This window comes from Rissa tridactyla, chromosome Z (assembly GCF_028500815.1).
Source record: "Rissa tridactyla isolate bRisTri1 chromosome Z, bRisTri1.patW.cur.20221130, whole genome shotgun sequence".
Classification (NCBI taxonomy): Eukaryota; Metazoa; Chordata; class Aves; order Charadriiformes; family Laridae; genus Rissa; species Rissa tridactyla.
Window position 1 is genome coordinate 23,856,007 of NC_071497.1, and position 7,372 is coordinate 23,863,378.

General features: G+C 46.5%; 1 protein-coding gene across 6 annotated transcripts in view; it reads right to left on the reverse strand.

Annotated features, from left to right (window-relative positions):
* Positions 1-1,400, reverse strand: part of APC (APC regulator of WNT signaling pathway) — a 101,790-nt gene extending 100,390 nt beyond the window's left edge. For all 6 annotated transcript variants that reach the window (XM_054184686.1, XM_054184685.1, XM_054184688.1 and 3 more), the window contains exon 1: positions 1,018-1,400. The gene's annotated coding sequence lies outside the window, so the exon portion shown is untranslated. The remainder of the gene's footprint in view (positions 1-1,017) is intronic.
* Positions 1,401-7,372: the final 5,972 nt, after the last annotated feature.

A 7,372-nucleotide genomic window follows, 5' to 3' on the forward strand; every position in this document is an offset into this window, starting at 1 on the left:
GCTCAAGTAAAGCTTTCAAATCTGTGCTTCTCCACTGGTACACAGAAAAATCTCCTCTTGTTCAATTAGTAGTTGGTAAAAGCAAGCACATGAAAACAGTTCCTGCAGAATCTTATTTTATTTTTCAGAAAGTTAAAAGTTTCTATGACAGCTTTACCAAAAGGCTTGTCTTCCCAGTTGTACAAGTGACCACCATCATATTGTTTATAGTTCGGGGGGGGGGGAGGGGGGAGCAAGGCAACAAGTCAGTTATATAGTTTAGTACACTTGCATTTTCACTTCTCCATTATTCTGCAGTTACACAATGAAGCTGATATACATTTACAGGAATCTGAACTGCTTTACTTTACATTCAATCACTTCTGAAGCTATGAAAGGCCACTGAGGCTAGAACAACCTCGGAAACTGAGACTATAGTCACAGACACCTGTACAGATCCACCCCTCATTACAAGAGGTCAGAGAGGACACATAACAGAAGAAACAAGCCCTGCTAATAGTGAGTTTTGGAGTTAAAGACTCATCTAACAGCTAGGCGAAGGTTTTTGCAGGTCAAGAACTTTAAGTATATTTTCATAGAAGACAGCAGATAAAGACTTAGTCTTACTAAAGACTTAGTCGCTGGGCCTTGACCCTATCGCCTTCATAGCCCAGTGGTATTTTAGCTCTTGAGTACCTGAATGCTTCCAGGCAGACTTTGAAGAACAAAACCACTAAATTAAGTCAAATCGTATTATACTACCACCAAAAAAAAAAAAAAGAAAAAAGAAAAAGCGGCCACTCTCAGCTTTGAGCAACACCCACTAGATCGAGCTCTGTCCGCCTGGGGGGCAGCACCTGCAGGACTCGGCCCTGTCCCGCCGGGGACGAGGGGCGGCCGCACACCAGCCTTGGCCGGGCGGACGGCTGGTTCAAACCCGCCCGGGGCTGCCCATAGAGGCTGCCGCCCGAGAAGGTGGGGGCGAAGAAAAGGCCCCGCTGCAGAGGGCAGGGTCCGCCGGGGCCGGCGCTCACTCACCTGTCCGCCTTCCTCTCCCCGCCCGGCAGCGCCGCCGCGACTCCTCCTCCGCCGCCTCCCGCCGCGGCGCCGAGAGCAGGGCCTCCTCCCCGGGGCGGCGTGAAGGGGAAGCCGGGGGGCGCGCATACGGCGGCGGCAGCCGCTGCCCCTCCTCACCGCCGAGGGACGGTCCCTGCCCCGTCCCCCCAGCTCCTCATCCCCGCGGCGGTCTCCGGGGCAGCCCCGGCCTCCTCACCACCTCCTGGGCGGGCCCAGCCCGCTGCCCGACAGCCGCCTCCGTCGGGCGCACCTCAGCCGTGCCGCCGGGGCCCTCTCCCCGTCAGCCCGGCTGCCCAGCCGACCCCCTCACTCGCTCCCCTGGACTGATCTCCCCGCCGCCATCTTGCCCGAGGGGAGTGGAGAACGCGCAGGCGCAGCCAGGGAACTCCCGGCCGCAGCCGCGGCGGCGCGCATGCGCGAGGCCGGGCGCGCCCCCGCCCCTCTGCCGGCGGCGCGCACCTGCCGCGCGGGACGGGCCCGGCCGTTGCCGGTCACCCGCCGCCTGAGGCGCCACCGGCAGCCTAAGGGGCCTGGGCGGCGGCGCCGGCGGCAGCGGCAGCAGCTGGGGGGTCCTTTCCCGGCATGGACGCCTGGAGGTGGAAGGTGTGAGATGGGCCGTGTTGCCCTAACGGGGCGAAGTCAGAGAGCCCGACGGGGCGGTGGGGTGATTCCAGCGAAACAGCGGTCCCGCCTGAGGGTGGCCTGGCTGGGCTGTAGAGAGTGGTGTACCATCAGGTGTCGGAGAGGCGGGCTAGAAATGCCACTCCTCCTGGCAGAAAGCGCCATGTGCCCATGGGCAGCCGATTATGGAAGCTGAAGGGAAACATGGAATGTGTCCCCGTTCTCTGTGTGTTTATTGGGACCCTCACCCAGCCATTAGTCAGGCAGTTTGCCTCCACAGAAAATAGATTCTTCCCTGCCCACCTGTGTGTGTCCATGCCTTCAGTGAGCTTTACCATAAATGCTTAAGCTCTGCAGTGAGAGAGGTCAGTCTGGTCTGTCTTCCTCAAGGTGGGCTCTGGCATGCCCTGGGCTGGCAGAGGTGTTTGGTGGCCAGCACCCAGCCATAAGGGTGACTTGTACACCGCGACCGGTAGTTCTGCAGTTTGATAGCCAGGGTCCCTCATCACTTTTCGCTTAATGCTACCTGGTTCAGGTGACTCTCCATTTCCAGGTGACAGGCTTATGCACCCTGTATTGCACTCCCTTGTTTGGACTCGTATGTCCTATAAAGTTACTTCAATTGTTACTCCTTGGCCTCCCCAGTGTGAAGCAGCTGTGGGGTTGTGAATGCCCAGCAACCCCAATGGCAGTTGACAGCAGACATCTCTTTGAGCTTCTCTGTGCTAGCTTTGACATCCTTGCTCTCCCCCCTCCAACACCTTTAGACTTTGGTCATCAAGCAGTCTCAGCAGTTTTGTAACTACCTTCTTTCTTTTGATGTATATAAAGACCTTTTTACTACCAGTTTGAGCATCCTTTGCAAGGTGCTCTTCAAATTCCTTTTTAGTCCCCTTCACTTCCTGCTTAGATTTGACCTACAGTGTTTTACAGCTTTCTGTTCTCTTCGTTTGGGCCTAGACAAGTTCTGCTCCCTCATTAGTATCAAAGGAATTGCATTGCCAAGACCTCTTTCACTCCTCTTGGATGAATATCATACTAGAGTCTGTCACAAGCTGCTGTCAAACTGCAAGCGTTTGCGAATGTTGAACAGATATTTAGGAAAGCCAGAACATACTGATAAATAGCTGAGTCTGTGCATTTTGTGTTTTGATATTGTTTGTACTGCTTATTTTAGTAACAAAATTTTCCTGGGATTTGAATATAATTTTTAGTTGCAATTTCTGTCATTGCTGTGTCCTGATTATCCCCTTTTCCATTTCAAGGGCCATAAAATTGTATCCTACAAATCATGATCATGAATAGCTAAATACAAGCCGATATGAGTTTGACCAATATAATGAAAGTGGGTGTGGTGAACTAATATTAGCTATTCGAAATGGTTTATTTTACATAATCATATGACATATCACACTTACTATGGCTTTTTGAAAGAAAGTAGTTCTTGGTAATATTTTTGTAAATTCAGTCGCCTTTAGTTTCTCTGGCATATTGCCTAAAAGCTAGAGGAGAATCATGATAATTTAATATTCTAAGGAGTTTAGAGAAAATCAAGCGATGTCCAGCTGTGTGACAGGCTACATAAAACCAATTGCACATGTCTCTGTGGTACACACAGTAACCTTCCTCTTCTTCATACAAAGAGAGAAACCTTCAAAATTTCTTGAATCCAATTTAAGAGTCTGTCTTGAAATAAATTTCTGCCTGACTAGCATAGTGGCTTTCTATAGTGGAGTAACTGCATCAGTAGACACAGGAAGAGCTATGGATGTCATCTACCTGGACTTCTGGAAGGCCTTTGGTATGGTGCCCCACAACATTCTTACCTCTAAATTGGCGAGGTTTGGGTATGATGGATGAACTGTTGGATGGAGAAGGAATTGTGGTCATGGCCGCATCCAAAGAGTTAGAGTCCAAGTGGAACACAGCAACGAGTGGTATCTCTCAGGGGTCTGTACTGGGACTAATACTATTTAATATCTTTGTCAATGACATAGTAGGATTGAGTGCATTGTCAGCAAGTTTGCAGATGACACCAAGCTGAGTGGTGCAGTTGATACTCTAGAGGGAAGGGAGGCCATCCAGAGGTATCTTGAGAGGCTTGAGGAGTGGGCGCATGTGAACCTCATGAAGTTCAGTAAGGCCAAGCACAAGGTCCTGCACCTGGGTCAGGGCAAGCCCCAGTATCAAGACAGACTGGGAGATGAAGGCATTGAGAGCAGAGGAGAAAGACATCCTGTTAGATGAAAAATTGGACATGAGTTGGCAATGTGTGCTTGCAGCCCAGAAAGCCAGTCACATCCTGGGCTGCATCAAAAGAAGTGCGGCCAGCAGGTCGAGGTAGGGGCTTCTCCCCCTCTACTCTTCTCTGGTGAGACCCCCACCTGGAGTACTGTGTCCAGCTCTGGGTCCCCCAGCACAGTAAAGACATGGACCTGTTGAAACGGGTCCAGAAGAGAGCCATGAAAATGGTCAGAGGGCTGGAACACCTCTGCTATACAGACAGGCTGAGAGAGTTGGGGTTGTTCAGCCTGGAGAAGAGAAGGCTCTGGGGAGACCTTATTGTGGCCTTTCAATATAGAAAGGGCGCTTGCATATAAGAAAGACGAAGAGAGGCTTTTTACCACAGCCTGTAAAGACAAGACAACAGGCAACAGCTTTAAACTGGAAGACGGTAGACTTAGACTGAACGTAAGGAACACTTTTTTTATGATGAGGGTGGTGAGACCCTGGAACAGGTTGCCCAGAGAAATTGTGGATGCCCTATCCCTGGAAGTGTTCAAGCTCAGGTTGGATGGGGCTTTCAGCAGCCTGTTCTAGTAAAAAATGTCCCTGCCCATGGCAGGGGAGTTCAAGTAAATGATCTTTAGAGATTCTTTCCAACACAAACCATTCTGTGATTCTGATTCATTTGTGTGTCAGGTGGAGAGTTGTAATAATAAAAGCAACTAATTTTGAAAGCAAGTTAATCTTACAGTGCATGTCATTCAAGAAGACTGAAACCAGAATAAAGATATGAGATAGCAACTCCTTGTTTATATTTTCTTATTCAGTATTTCCTAAGGCATCTCTGATGAAGAAATCATAAATAAGCCAAAACAAAACAACTTTAAGAAAATGAAACAACAGCAGTAGTCATATACCATTTGCAGTCCCTTGTTTCCTTGTGGTAATAAAGTGAATGTATGCATTTGACGATGAGCTGCACTTTTGTGCTGAAGAGCTGCTGTCAGGAACGTCTCCGCAAGAAGAAAGCAGTGAGAGTGTCTGCTGCAGCAGTGCAGGCCTGACAGGCTCAGAGGCATGCTGAGAGCATTTCAAGCAACAGCTGCGGCACTTTTGCAGCTGTAGCTCCTCCCTGGCCCCTGTGGCTGAACACCTGCTGCACTGCTCACAAAGAAAGAAACTTTGGCTTATACACCATCTGCCTCTATGAAAGGGAGAGCAAGTCACTCCATCAGACTGTAGGGCTAATCTGCCTCATACGGGATAAGGAGATACAAGAGAGGTAGAAAAACAATGTCTGTTTAAGATTCTCAGGAGAACTGGCTGTAGCTGCTCTAAATTGAGGCATAAGGAAGCGTATGCTGTTAGAAATCAGTAGGAATTTGCCCTAGTGATGACCTCTTCTTTCCCTCCTGTTGCACCTTGTGCTGCTGTGACTACCCATTCCGGAAGCAAACATGGGATTTGCCTCTCCGCTTGCTAGGATGTTCGCTGAACAAGGGTGAATGGTGTACCCTGGTAGCATAAAAGCAGAGGACTAGAATATATTTCTTAACATAGCATTTGAAATAATCTACTTTTGTCTTTTCAGCCAGCTGGCCAGTCACTCATCTGAAGATTATTACTATTTATGGTTTAGTTTTTCAGAGCGTGTTCAGGTGATGATCAGACTAGTATTACATTGCAGTACATGTTTGACATGTGTACACAAGTCAATTTCTGCCCTGAATCAGTAAACGTAAACCCATATGCCAGGAAGACCCAAAAACCTACTGGGCAACATAAAATGCAGCAGTTCTAATTCAGTGGTTTGCCAAATGAACAAGATGATCATATTGAAGATAAGTTCTGAAAAGTTACACTCTATTCTAAGGGAGATATGCCCACCAAGAAAAGTTCTGTACTATCAGTCCATATCTTCAGATGTTTATTGTAAGACGGACCATTTTCAGAAGTGCTTTCTCAGTGCTTACAGCTGGCTGTGAAAAGCTTTTCTGTTGGCCTAAGTAAATGCATGAAAAATAAATTATTTGTTAATGGTGTTAGCTGTATTACTAGGTACAGTCATATTCTCCACACTCTGAAGAGGAAAGCATTTCTCACATTGGCAGTTTGCAGTGTTGTGGATTCAAACAGCATTTTGTAGGAGCGATTTTGCCAACATTTACCTTTCAGGAAAAAGGCCAGTCCAGAGGACCTTCAGTAAATAAAACTACAGGGAGAAGCATTTAGATAGTACTTTTACAGGTGCCTGCTATTGAGGGACTAACCCTTGCTATTCAAGGATTGCCAATCACAAAGACAAATGACCCTTAACAGGAATGACTTCCTTTATTTATGTTTGATTTGAACAATTAATAGTTTAGTATTAAAGTGCCACTTACGAATGTACTTAGTCTTGTGCTAGACGACAGTAGGTAGAGGTAGCAGTAATCAATAGAAAGAAGTGGGAAAGCAAGAAACTGTGGAAGAAGAAAAGTGTAAAAGCAACACTTTATGCCTAGGATTCCAAAGTATAACAAAAGAAAGAAGAGAAGCTTTTCAGAGAAATAGTTGCATGGAATATGTCCAAGTTTTCTGTGCTGGAATTGAAGTGGGGAAGAAAAAAAAAGATACGAGGGTCTTGAATATTCATGAAAAATGGCTTTGAGTTTAGTCCAGAGAATGAGTCATTTTGAGTTATGCTCAAGTCCAGACATCAGAAGAGGTCTGGACTTGCACCCTAAATCTTCTGCTTTCTAAAAGAAGAGTGGGTTTTTTTTTGTGAAAGTCAGAAGTCTATGTCTTTAAATAACACTGTTACATCCCGTGAGAGATAGAAAGGGCAGAGAGATCCTAAAAAACATAATTCAGTTCACGTGTTTTACCTACTGAAATCTATTAAGCCTAGACGATTTTGAAATAGTTCTTGCTTTACAATAAGAGGAGTCAATAGGCAAGGAGACACAGTTAGAAATTTCCTCTTGGATTACCCAAAAGACCTGAAGAGAGTCGAGAAGCTGGTACCTAACAGACAGGCAAAGGAAGCTCTACCAGGGGAGTTTTAGTTAAAAGTCTGCTATAGCTACCAAAGGTCGGGACACACAAGAGATAGAATCTTTGGAGAAATTAGAATCCGGTTGTTGCGTCTGAAATATTGCCCACGATCAACAAAAGAATTAGACATGGTACTCCAAGCTACTATAAGCATATTAACAAAACTTGTATTATGAGTAAAGAGAGGCAGCCATCTGCATGCTAACAGTTCAACACAGAACAAACAGTAATGGTAAACAGTTTATACCGTGAAGACACTAAAACTGAACTTATAAAATAAAGGTGTATGAATTTGCTGCTTTCCAAAACTGGAAAAAATACAGCCATGTTAAAATCTGTCTCTATTCTTTGGTGTATAGGAGTAAATTATTGCTGCAAACAGCAAGAGTAATATGGATTTCAAATGAACCCTAAAACCAATAGAATTAGCATT